Source organism: Procambarus clarkii, chromosome 7 (genome assembly GCF_040958095.1).
Source record: "Procambarus clarkii isolate CNS0578487 chromosome 7, FALCON_Pclarkii_2.0, whole genome shotgun sequence".
NCBI lineage: Eukaryota > Metazoa > Arthropoda > Malacostraca > Decapoda > Cambaridae > Procambarus > Procambarus clarkii.
This window is the reverse complement of record NC_091156.1, coordinates 5,730,081-5,744,593: the sequence shown is the minus strand read 5'-3', so window position 1 is coordinate 5,744,593 and position 14,513 is coordinate 5,730,081.

The window sequence follows — 14,513 nt, the reverse complement described above, 5'->3', positions numbered from 1 at the left end:
AGAACTGGACACACGTAATCCATTTATTTATACTCCCAAAGTGCTATATTGTCGTAATGGCTTCGAGCTTTCTCCTGATAATTCCCTTCCCTTCTCTCTCGTTCTGTACATTAAATTAAGTTGTAGATAAATATAAGAACAGGTTTATCAATTAGCCTCTACTAATTAACTGGTCATGCAATAATAACTATAAAAAAATATATGATTTAATGTCATCAATCACCATTAGAATGAATGCATATTTCTCGCTATATTAGTTTCTGACACGAGAATAATTTCCGTTTAATATTTTCAGCAGCTTCTGAAGATGAGTTCACGATAGTAATTTTTTAACTACCTGAAGCTACTGTTAATGTCTCATGCTCTCATTCTACCTATGTCCTAGGACCTGACTACTTTACCATGCCCTCAGAGCGCCCGCTACCTTGCGCCCACTTCCGATGCCCAATGATCCTAACTGCGCTCCAATTCAATCCAACTTGGTCCATATTCTTGCTTCTACTCGATGCAGTGTGAGGGTAATTCTTACAAGGTGATCTTAGGTGCAGAGTGTTCACAACTCACGCGTAAGAAACTTGGGAGCAGTATGACCCCTTAACACACGATTTCTTTCGGACCAGTATGGCTCAAAGCCGTGGCTACATTTGCTCAGAAATAAACCCAAATTCAGAGTCAATTTCACTCCACTGTGGTGTAAATTCATGACCAGTGTTTGATCCATGATGGCCCTATTTCGTGACCAGCCATGGACCTATTTTTTTGGCCACCTTGGGTCCAACGTGGCCCTCTCTGTCTCGAATTCTTTTCAGCGGTGCGTCTGGTAAGCGGGACCAAAGCTCGATCACAAGGCGTTTACTTTGGTTCCCCAGAGGAGCCGGCCAGGATGACAGGTACGTGCGCTGACTTCCTATGACCACATCAACCTGGCTCGCTTCGTCTCTCTCTCTCTCTCTCTCTCTCTCTCTCTCTCTCTCTCTCTCTCTCTCTCTCTCTCTCTCTCTCTCTCTCTCTCTCTCTCTCTCTCTCTCTCTCTCTCTTACTGTCTACCTGTACTCTTGTTCTCTCTGTCTCACTCCCTTTTGCCTTTCAATATCACTCATGTTCCTTCTCGCTTCATTTTTTTCTCCTGTTCCTGCAGCGTCTCTCGGGCTGTGAGAGTCCAGCGCAGCGTATATACTCAGGGACGGGGGACGGACTCCACGAGCTCCCTGTGATCGCACGCTCAACAAACAAGGTTCGCGGGCTCACGCTCGATCGATGAACGTATCGATTTCTTCTACACATCGCCCTCCATACCAGCAAACACCGTGAGTCGTGTTCCAGTGTGCATGCTGTGCATTTGCTTGACTCTTGGCTCCGTATCAGTCAGTCTTTTCCTGCTTGCCTCTGCGAGGCACTCTTTTATATGATGGCAACGAAGGTATTAAATATACACAAATATGCAAAACCAGAAACAAGACATAGAAATGTATATGAATAGTAAGACAGCTAAAACAAATTAAGAAAATAGACACATAAGAAAGAACAATAGATAGACTAACAAGGAACAGATATTTAGAAACCACCAAAATTAACGTTATTCTGACATCAATGTCAGGGTAACTTTTCGAAATCGCCATTTTATTTCTCATCGGAAGAAAGTCGAGGGTAATTGGGAGCCGGCAGGAAGAAGTTGGCCATATGGTACTCAAGACGATTCCACACACCTCGTTTTTCAATTTGTTACAACCGTATACATTATTAAGATACGATATTTCAGCTTAGGTTAGTTCCTTTTAAGCTTGACTGAGTTAGATTAACTCACCGAAACCAAGCTAAAGCAAGTTTTTTCGATAATTAAATACATCCCCAAAGGATATATTAGCTTAGGCTATTTTTACCTATACCTAATTCAATAGTTATCAGTGGAGTTAGGTTAAGTTATACCACTTACGGGCTATTCATGCCTGTGCTACCTCTTGGGTGGCTTAATCTTCAACAGTAAAATCAGGTCAAGTTAGCTTGGTTAAAGTTAGATAGATTTTAAAAACCGTTGACGAAACGTCTTGTGCTCTCACCTAATTGAGCTTGCGGGGGATGAACTTCAGCTCCTTGGTCCCGCCTTTTAAGTGGTGGTGTACGAAGTGGCGAAGGAAGATGCGGCGGTAAATCATCAAAGAAGTTAAACTAAAACCCAAGTGGTTTGGGAGGGGGGGGGAGAGTTACCCTACACATCCCAGGGGATTCGCATGCGACTCTCAACTCTATGTCGTTCTGCAAAATTGTTAGTTTTGAGCAACATAGAATGAACGTGGCTTGAAGTTGCGAGTAATAATTATTATTATTTTCATATATGTTATCAAGTGGCTCATCTTGTGGTGTATGCTGCAGGTGATGCAGTGAATTAATTTGATATTTCGTAATTTACCACTAGTACTCATGTTTTGTTTTTATAATAATGTTATCTTTATTTCCATGTACTGTGTACATGTATTACTTCCCGTCTCCGGCATGTTAGAGGCTTCGGCACATGTGCGTGTTTCCTAATAGCGGAGGATGCTGGTTTGTTTGGTAATTGGTGTGTAGCAAACAATGCAACTTTGTACTACAGCACCTAAGGCTCGTAGCTGAATGTGTGTTTTGTGGGCGATGAGTCACAATAACGTGGCTAAAGTAAGTTTTTTGTCGTTTTCTCGTTTTGTCATTTAACTACAACTCGCGTGTCGTGTACGCTCGTTGGTATTGCTCGTTCTTTCGATTATCAATCCGTAAGAAAACGCACCGGTTTTGGGGTATCCAAAATGCGTCGATATTTGTTATGCCTATAGAACGTCAACATTGAGGTGATTTTAATTTCCCTAAACCATTGCAATTTTTACGTTGGAATCGATAGCGTAACAAATAAAGTGCGCTCGGAGAGAGCAGCTGCTTAAACTTGCCAGCCTCACACTTCATACCACCTGCTATCACGTGTCCTGCCTCACACCTCACAACACCTGCTAATTCGTGCCCTGTCTCATACCTCACAACACTTACTAATGCTATATCCAACACCCGTTCCAGCTATACAAGCTCCCGGCTATATCCAACACCTGCCCCAGCTATACAAGCTCCCAGCTATATCCAACACCCGTCCCAGCTCCCAGCTATATCAAACACCCGTCTGAATACAAGTCCCTTTCAGAAAAGCTCAAGAGAATCAGGATCCTTTTAATCCTCCCTCTACGCTGCTTAACTCCCTTATCCCTAGTCTAACACCCTCACCCCTTAGTTGTTCTCCCTTATCACTGACTGACCTCCCTGGTCTTTCCTTAGTCTTCCTGTCCTGGTTTACCCTCCCTTATTGTATGTCCTGGTTTACCAGGACAGACCTATAAGCTTATCGCTCTGCCTATCGCTCTATCTTCTCCTCCCTTGCTCTCTCTATCGCCTTTTTCTTTTTACTAATTCTGTCACCCCGTTTTCTCCCTGGCTCTTCCTATAGCATTGGTTGCTTCTCCCTGGTTCTCCCTGATGCCCGGTGTCCTCCCCTTGCTCTCCCTGTCACCCTGGGCATTCTTCCATTGCAGCTGATAGGGCCGTCTTAAGGCCCTGGTTGAGGAAGCTTTGTCAGAGGCGGCGTGTCAAGCCTTACACCGGAGGACAGTGACAAAGTATCCTCAACCAGCAAGTACACACACCGACACATCTGTAGTGTTGGTTTCCCCTTCCTTGCTCTCTCGCTCCCTTCCCATCTACCTCCTCCTCTCTCTGTCTGTGCCTTCCCTTCGTAACTGAATTAAAGATCTCACTAATACCCTTCGTCTTTCTGATATAAATCTCGTCTTTCAACATACTAACACACTTCGTAGTAATGTGGTTCACACTGCTCGTCCTGCTTCCTATGCTGCTGGTGTTTATTCTATTTCCTCTTCCTCTCCAATACTTTGATGAAACTTAGTGACAAACTAACACCACACAAATTAAGTATTAGGTCTGCAAGCCCAAACAATGCTCTCTTCTGTCATGCTAGGGACTCTAATCATCCTGTAGATTGGTCTTTCTAAAATAATCTTTCCGGCCTCTTCTCTCCACAGACGCCGTCTTGTCGAATCTGCTCATGCGCAAGATGCGCTTAGTCCTGGCTTTGTTGCTGTTGACCCCTAGCCTTTCACAGCATGTAGTGAAATGTTTTAGTCTTCTGACAGACGTAATCTAGCTTAGCCTTAGCAACAGAAAAGAGAGTCTAAAGGAGCTATCTGTTTGGTTTCTAATTCACCTCTTTCTCTTCGCTATTAGGCTTTCTTCTGCTTCATTTATATGCAAAATGCTAAGGTATAATTCGTACCATCCCCTTTTTCACTTCAAATCTTTACCTTATATAATGACTGCCTTCATCTCTATTTACACGACTTGATAATGGTTCAGATGGCCTGAAACGTCGCCACTTAATTTATTTTTTAGAAGTGTGGGTTGTGTCTCTTACTTCCATCACATTATTTCTCCTTTTACTTAACCAAAGTCTCGACTTTCTCTAAGTCCGATTTTTTCCCTTTTTCCGCTTAATTCCCGCCGATTTCTCAATTCCGCTTTTCCTATGTGTGACAAGCCGCCGCCGCAGCGCCTTGGAGGAACTGTGAAGCTTGTTTCCATCATTTCTACAGACATTCGTGAAGGCACACTTAAGGGCGACCCACCAAACACGTGTGAGAGAGAGACGCTTCCAGCTGCTAGACAGATGGCATCTCCCTGAAGGGCATCTATTTATCCCAACACTACGCATAATTAGGAGGTAGATGAATAGCTAGATAAATGACTCCATGCAAGGATACACAATGGAGAGAGAGAGAGAGAGAGAGAGAGAGAGAGAGAGAGAGAGAGAGAGAGAGAGAGAGAGAGAGAGAGAGAGAGAGAGAGAGAGAGAGAGAGAGAGAGAGAGAGAGAGAGAGAGAGAGAGAGAGAGAGAGAGAGAGAGAGAGAGAGAGAGAGAGAGAGAGAGAGAGAGAGAGAGAGAGAGAGAGAGAGAGAGAGAGAGAGAGAGAGAGAGAGAGAGAGAGAGAGAAGAGAGAGAGAGAGAGAGAGAGAGAGAGAGAGAGAGAGAGAGAGAGAGAGAGAGAGAGAGAGAGAGAGAGAGAGAGAGAGAGAGAGAGAGAGAGAGAGAGAGAGAGAGAGAGAGAGAGAGAGTTTGGGATGGGGGGGTTGGAAATAGACAGTAGACTGCAGAGACATATATAGGCAAAGATGCGGAAGACACAGATGAACTATTTATACAGACGATGCTAAAAATGGCAAACAAGTGAGCAAGAGCCAAAGGCAGAACAAGATGTGTAAATGAATCTAGAGAAAGAGAGATGGAGAGATAAGCAGAGTTCCAAGAAGGAGAAGCCAGAGTCCCAGCAGTGCCAGCGCCGAGACAAAGAGAACGGGCAAGAAAACTCTTTCTTCTAGGACGGCGGAACGAGATGAAAACAACGAGTAAACAGATAAGATACAAAATACAAATAGCGAGAGAAGAGACAAAGGGCTGAGGAACCATGAGAGGCCACAGTCGAAACAGCAACACAAACAGCCCCTGGGACAGCTGCCACAGCAGCGATGGAGACAGAGAGAGACAGCGGGACCTAGGCTTGTAACACACATTTAAACTGGGCACATAAATCAGCCGGAACATACCTCAGACCATCTGATTCACTTCTACAATGCACCCATGTTTCTTCTGGACACATGCATCGACTTGGCTTTATTTATACGGCGCACGAATTTAGGAGACAACCTTCGGAGACTCTGCCCTGAGTTTATCAATTTATAAAAAGTTTCTGTGGGTAAGGAAGGCGTGAAGAAGGGTATAGAGTGCGATCTTTCTCCGGAGCCCAAGATGGCGTTGGGAGGAGTATAGAGTTGGACCTCGTTCTCCCCATCTCAGGAGAAAGGAAAGCTCGCGTTCTGACCTATTTGTTATCACTATTTATTAACTCTAGCTCTCGGGTCCTGAATCTCTGCTGTCGGTCACTGAGAAGCGACAACGGAATCACTTATGGTTAGTCATATCTGGTCTGAAACTGTGGCTAGAATTTACCTCCGCTACCTCCTCCAGTTCACTTCACTTGCTCACCCATACCTGGGCTCCTTCCTAGATACTGAGTGCGTTCGCTCATGTGAGGGATAGGGGAAGGGGGTTAGGGGAAGTTGTCCCTCGTAGTGGGGACAACGAGGAACAGAAGAGGGGTGAGTGGAGATCGTCTTGCGTAGAGAGTGCGTCTGTGTTTGAAGGAGGTAGAGGGGTGAGTGGAGGTCGTCTTTCGTAGAGAGTGCGTCTGAGTTTGTGGAGGGTGTGGGTGAGTGGAGGTTGCCACTCGAAGAGAGTGAGTGCGTCTATGTCTGGGAAGGTGGGGGAAGGGAGGGTTGAGAAGATGTTAATGCCCTGCTTCATCTCTTGTTATTAATTGGAGGGGGTTATAGTGTGTATTTTTTTCTTTATTCTGTCTTGTGTTTTTTTAATACCTATATTCAGATTCAGTACACTTCACCCGTTTATAAATATTTCATATGCTTATAATTCTTCAAATATGTCTCTGGTGTTGCACGTCTCTGCTTCCAAGCTCACAAATGTTGTGACGTGTCCTTGACATCAATTTAAGTTTTCATTAAGGTCTGACATGTGTTTAGAAGCAAATAAAATATACGTGAAGTGCCTTGAAAGCATCTGAAGTATATTTCGGTCGAGGTAAGTGTTTAGAAGTGTATAAATTAGTACTAAGTGTGTAGCGTGCGTTCTTAAGTGTTTGAATTTATGTTAAGCGTGTTGCGTCTGTTTAAAATTATGTTAATCCTATATGGACTTGGAAATGTTAAATATCGCATACGATTAAAACAAGCATTATATAAATTTACGTCAATGTTCTAATTTAGTATTTTTATTATAATTTCCAAATTTAATTATAATTTTTACTCACAAATCATGTTGATATTTCATTGTGTGTACTCACCTGTATGTTTCTGTGTGGTCGAACGTCGGCTCTTGAGCTCCACCTTTCATGTGTGTAAGGGTGTGTGTGTTGGAGGGGGGGGGGAGGGGAAGAGGGACATGTGTGTTGACCAAACTACATACTTGAGTAGTTTGAGTAGTAGCGCAAGCCACACTAGTGTGTGGTTTGGTCAACATATTTCAGCCACGTTATTGTGAGTTCTCGGCTGCAGTGACATGTGTATTCATGTGTTCTTTCCTATTTTTGTCTGAGGGTTGTAAACTTCAGCTCCTCAGCCCCAGTTCACAGTTATAGATCAAATGGTGACGCGACACCCACCCATACAACCACCAACACCCTCCCACATATGTACTTGTATGTACTAGGGTAGTACATACCCACCCGCCCAACCGCCCACCCACCCACAGCGGCGCCACTCGCCAACGCTGCCGCCACCGCCGCTCCAACATTTAGAATAAACGAGAAAAAGGGAGTCGTATATCACAAGACTATATGAAGAGTAAGCATTTCATCTCTATTAAATATAGATACGTTGAAGTCTCCTCACGCCCCCAAATATGAATTAGTGTCGGGGGTGGGGTGCCAGGGGGAGGGGCAGTGGGTAGGGAGTACGAGGAAGGGGGGGGGGAATAGGAAACAAAGGAGGAGGAGGGGATAGGAAACGTTGGAGGGGGAGTGGGGGGAGGAAAGGTAGAGAGGACAGAGTTTATTAGGCTTCTATTAATCATACCAAGCATTGCAATTGAATTTTTCTGTTCTCATAACGAAATGACGCTACATTAGTTGCGATGTATTTTTACTCCAATGTGTTTTTTCTCGTATATTTTTCTTGGTAAAGGAAAGAGAATCTTCGTGGATTTATTAATTTTTTGTGTGTGTCTTGATTCACAGCTCAGACCACGGTGACAGACGGCCTTGACTTCAGTATAAGAAGGACATTAAGCAAATCCTGGGAATGATATAGGAGCGAAATTTTGATCTACTGCCACACTATCTGCGTCCCTCTGGCAGAGACGCACTCGGAACCTACACTCGAACCACACACTACACTTGATTCACAGCTCTTGAGTCACTCTCATTCTCAAGTCTAACAAAAAACTTAGATATGCGTTTCTCATTATATTCTGATATAATATTTAGGCTTATGGAGAGCATCTTCTTAAAACTTAATTGGAAAGCTCATGTAAGAAGTTAATGTTTCTTGATAAAGCTATAGAGATGAATGATGTTTACTATATAATAAATTATTATTATTATTATTATTATTATTATTATTATTATTATTAGTAGTAGTAGTGGTAGTAGTAGTATAAATATTAGTAGTATTTATTATTCCAATAGTTTTGTTTATATAGGATAGAAAATACATTAATAAACATTCTTTAGTAAAGAGAGAGTTGCCAAGCAACTGAATGACGGCAAATGTGGTGCAAATATATAAGAAAGGATAAGGACAGGGGGCGACATATCGCAGACCAGTATCACGGACAACCACTCTCTTCCAAGTACATAGTACATACTTCCATAATCATAGTTTACAAGCAAAAGCATCAACAGGTAATTAGGTTCATAAACGCGCACCAGTACGGTATAGGTTAGTTTAGTTCATTTATTATGCACTTTATGCCCATCCCGTGGGCGGTAGTGGAAAGGGTTACAGAGGCACATAAGGGAACCGTAATTGAGTTTTACACACGTGAACTTTAGGTTCATCGGGGAAGGACCACAATACCGGAATAACATCATCGGCGTATGTATTGCCAGGGAACAGTCGTGAAGGATTCAGTAACTAAAATAGGTATCCACAGAATGATCGTCCTATCTAGGAGAGAACTAGGGAGGATCCAGAGGACGAGAGGTCATGAGGGGAGGGAAATATCATGGGAAAACACTAAACATAACGACTATATAGCACTGGGAAGGGATCAGGATAAGGATTTGGGATGGGACGGGGGAAAGGAATGGACGTCCAAGCACTTGGACGTTCGGGGACTGAACGCCGACCTGCATGAAGCACGACCGTCGTTCTACCATCTAGACCTCGAGGTTGGACCGAGAGATCATAAGTGCAAACCAAGCTATCAAGGTCGATGGTTGAGTAACGTCATTATTACTGTTCTTTAATTTGTAATAAAACCCCGCAGTTTTGACATTAAACCGATTCCGATGAAAATAGAAATTTATTAGGTGAGAGGACAGGTTAGAAGTCAGGGTAAGAGAACAGAACAGATTGAATAAGCAAACAGGAAAGGTAACTGAGACTATCTTCATACTAGATACTAGATACATACTAGAGACACACACTAGAAGGTGAAGGGACGACACCGTCCCTTCACTTTCTAGCGTGTGGTCTGGTCAACTTACTTTAGCCACGTTATTGTGACTCATCGCCTGCATATCTCCATATATACCTTGAAGATTAGGTATGATGTGAAACACAGGGATCGAAGGCCACCAACTAAACAGTGGGACCCAGGATTGGATGATCAACCTTCAACTGTTCTCAAACTTAAAGTGGGTGAGATGTTGAGCTTACTCGAAGCTGAAGCTTCAATCTGAAGCTTTCTTACGCTTATTTGAAGCGACTAATCTCAGTATCTTGTGGATTATTTTTGGTAAATCAAACACATATACGCATACACACACAAACACACACACACACACACACACACACACACACACACACACACACACACACACACACACACACACACACACACACACACACACTTTCGATTTCGCAGTCCACGGACCAGGGTTCGATTCTCGGACGAGCCATAAACAAATGGCCAGAATTTCTTTTACTTGATGCTTCTGTTCACTTAGTAGAAATAGGTACCTAGGAGTTAGACAGCTGGTACAGTCAGCATTCTGGAGATGTGTGTGTGTGTGTGTGTGTGTGTGTGTGTGAAAGCGAGATAAATATATGTAGTAGGTATGAAAAGAAAAATACTAATGGAGTCGGTACATTAGACAACCGAAAGATATACCAGCAGAGTCCAAGAGCTATCACCTCGAGCGTGCAGTCACAGATAGCAATTACATACACAAGCAAATACCTTCTTCCCCCCCCCCATTCTCACACACTGAATAAATTCAACAGATCCAAAATTAGAGAGAAATAGAGATTGATTACCAATATTACACACTAAAGTTGATAAATTGGAGCTTCCTGAATGAATTTCAAACAGAACACCTGCCTATGATAAACAAGACATATCGTTATCCACAATCTAGATGAAACATCAATTGACAGTTGAGAAAGAATTAATAAATAGTTTCACAAGGAAAGTAATTAACTCCAGGATGGAATAAAAATGTAAAAAGGAAAATTATTTGTAAATGCGGTAAAGGAACGAAAAGTAGTTATTAGGAAAAACATTAAGAAAGTATGACCATACAGTAGTTAGAGGGGAAATGAGGACAAGAAGTTGTGATATCAGAATAAGGAGTTGGGATATAAGGACCATGAACTGGGATAATATGAAAAAAGAGTTGGGGTATTAAGACAGAGCTGGGATTAGGACAAGGAACTGGTATATTATTACAAAGAGCTGGGATAGAAGGACAGATTGAAGGAAATGTGCCCAACCACTTGGACCTTGGGGATCGAACCCGAGCATTGTCGTCGCTCGGCCGTCCAGTCTAAGTGGAATAACTTAGCACTTAAAATGCTCTAAATAATTGTAAAATAAATAAGAGAAATCTCAAAATAATTATAACAATAATTCCCCAAGATTTTTTTGGACAGAGGTTTAGCACTGAGAATATAGTGTACAATTTTCATATATGATTTATGTAAAATCGATAGAGATATAATAGAACATTTACATATAAATACTCTTTGTAAAACCTGGACGTTAACTACAAAGTTTTCAAAAGTTCAGCTGAATGATTCAAAGCATTTGAATATGAAGTCTGTATTTAAATTTATTGAAAAATAATCTCAAATAAAATTTTTCCATAACTTTAAATAAATCTTCCAATAAAAACTTGGATATCTTAAAATTAAGAAATTTAAACTCTGTATAAATAAAAAATAGATCCAGATATAATTTATGATAAAAATCGAACATTGAACGAAAAATATTAATTTACTTCAGGCTAATTTTAAGGTAATGACTAATCAAGAACATTTAGGCTGTGTTAAACGTATATAATACTAATGAACAGTATATTAGGATAAGGCTTAATACATTATTAATTATTAACTCAATATAATTTTAATTACCAAAAGTGTAAACCGTGAACCAAATTTCTGAATAATTTCATTAACGTGAAATTATTCAGAAATTAACGTGAATAATTTCTGAATCAAACAACATGTTGATTAATTAGACATTACTAATTCTGAAGTCAATGCTCTTATCAATTTTTTTTCGTTTTTGCGCTACAGCTCGCAGGATGAGTATGAGGTATACCATATGAGGTATACGGCAGCAATAACAAATGCATTGCGTTTAAAGAGAAATATCAAATTTATTTATGATATAATAATTTAGAAATTATTAGTACCCCATATATCCTGGATTCAGTGTTTTGAGCCTTGGACAGGTCTTTTAACATGAATGACTATTACTACCACTACTACTGATCCCGATAGTACAATCAGTAGTACTGTACAGTAGTACAGTCGGTTTAAGGTCATAGTAGCACAGTCGGGATCGTTCTCGACACACAATCGAGAATTCCGGGTTCGAATTCCGGGCGGCTTAGAAATGGTTGGCCATATTTCCTTTCACTTAATGTTTCTGTTCACCTAGCGGTAAGTAGCTACTCAGGAGTTAGTCAGCTAGTTGCGGGGTAGCATTCTAGGCGGGGTCAGTAATTCGATTCTGGGGGGGGGGGGGGCTCAATAAAAGCATAACGTGTAGGAATACACTCTGGCTTCCTGACCCTTGACACATTGAATTATTAATTATTTTTACAACAACCACTGTTAATTGAACAACTACTGAAACTACAACTACATTTGCGATTGCTACTACAGCTTATAATACTGTTGTAATCATCAACACAACCTCGCTTGCCATACTAAATACAATACTTGGTATACCTGGTATACCTGGCATATCTGAAATATCTGGTATACCTGGTATAAGCATTACTTCCACTACTAATATTTTACCTCCTACAGAGCCCTCGGCTCTGATATTACTGTCGCTGCCGCTACTCACAAGTTATTGATTCATCCACCATGCTTTGCTAATTATTACTTTATTGAATGATCCCATTGAGAGAGAGAGAGAGAGAGAGAGAGAGAGAGAGAGAGAGAGAGAGAGAGAGAGAGAGAGAGAGAGAGAGAGAGAGAGAGAGAGAGAGAGAGAGAGAGAGAGAGAGAGAGAGAGAGAGAGAGAGAGAGAGAGAGAGAGAGAGAGAGAGAGAGAGAGAGAGAGAGAGAGAGAGAGACTGCTAACTTCACATAACATTCATGCACCAATCGTTTGTGTCATAATAATTACAGCCGTAATAAACACTATTTTTTATCCCTGTCTCGTGTAATTATCTCCAAAACAATTGTTTTGAACAATCCAAAGGGTATCCAGAGTGTATTACTCACGTGTTCGTCAGTACACTGCCAGTAGCACCACAACCCTAAAACTTCACCAGTGTAAACAGTAGTGAACTACCCCAAACATTGGACACAACAATCATCATGATTCATAAAACAAACAGCTCCGACCATCCCACCCCCACCTTCCCTTACCCCCCCTGACCAGCCTTCCCCCCATCCCTCCCCACCACTCACCCATACAAGCCAGCAATGTGTACACTCACAGCACGCACACACCCACAGCATGGACACTCACACAATTAGTTAAGTACACACAGATTATATACATACATTCATACATACGCTGTTCATACATACGCATATCATACGCATAATACATACAATTATCCACATGGTTAGGATGCATTATATGCACGCACACAAAACATATACACACTATACATACACACATATACACCGCATACGCACTATACACACAGAAGCAGCACGGGCGGCGGCCAGAGAATTGGGATGGCCAGGGCAGAGGAGTTCCTGAAATTGTGATGCGAAGGCAAAATGTATATCCCCCCATGCTGATAAATCACCAGAGGAACAGTTGTTAGCCGTGCCAGATGTGGGTGATGGTGGTGGTGAGAGGGGGGTAGGGGGTAGAGGTGGAGGTTGGGATAGTGGTGGTGATGGTGGTTGTGATAGTGGTGATGGGGAGACGTACTTACCTATTACTACTAACCTCGTTCTTTCGATTACCCTTCGGTAATAAAGTGAAGCGGCTTTGTCTAACCAGAAGCGTCAGAGTCCAGACTACCCACCTACCCTACCAGAGTCAATAATCATTAGGTCCATGAACCCGCGGGGACGCTAAGCCCCGAAACCAACACAAGGAAACCCACAGGATAAGGTAACCGTAAAATATTCAGGTGTTTTTAATTTCCCTAGATCACCGCAAATTTTTATGCCGCGATCGGTGGTCTTCCTGTTATTCCAGCCTGCTTCTCCATCTTATACCCCCAACAACATGGGCTGGACGGTAGAGCGACGGTCTCGCTTCATGCAGGTCGGCGTTCAATCTCCCGACCGTCCGAGTGGTTGGGACCCCATTTCTTTCTCCCGTATCATCCCAAATCCTTATCCTGACCCCTTCCAAGTGCTATGTAGTCGTAATGGCTTGGCGTTTTCCCCTGATAATTCCCTCCCTCCATCTTGTACGCCAGCCTTTCATGAGGAACAATGTCAAGCGTTTTTTGACAATCTTAAAAAAATTCAGTCTACCAACCATCTTTTTTTTCCCGTCATGTTTTAATAACCCTGTCGTAGAATTCAATCAGATTTGTCACGCACGATATTCCCTTTCTTCATTTATGCTTCTCTTTAGTGGCAAAGCTGGTCCTCTCCAGCTACCTCATTATTCTCAACGGGATTACTTTCTCCAGCTATTGACACGAAACACTTGTCAACGGCAGCGGTCTGTAATTCGGTGTCCCCCTGTCTATAGCCTTTTTTACATTTTGGGACTACGTTTGCACTTTTTACCGAATTCTGGGAGGTTTCCCTTCATTAAAATTTTTTAATTACGGGTGACAAAGTACTTCTGTAGATCTCTTCGCCAGCTATAGTGAGATTTAATCTGGTGCTTTGGTTTTGTCATATCTAGTTCTTCCAAGCATCTTTTCTTTCTTCTTATAGAGTGAATAATTCTTATGAATAAAAGGCCATAATATGTGTAGTTCACACCTATAGCCTGGGTTCGTATCCTGGCCGGGGAGGATTGACCGGGTACCACTCTTTAACTGTAGCCTCTGTTTACCCAACAGCGAATGAGTTAAACGATTTGTCGGGTAGTATTCCGGGTAAAATTAGTATTAAGGACATGCTCGTGGCTACTAGTGGCTTTACAAGAATGTAACAGCTCTTATATATATAAATAAAAAAAATTATTGTATCTGCCGGCCTTTTCTCATGTAAAACCTTTCATGTTGGTTTTCTTGAAAAAAAATCCTGAAATCTTCAGTGGAGTTCTTCACCTACCTCCTTATCGTTTTCTGTGAGAATTTCCC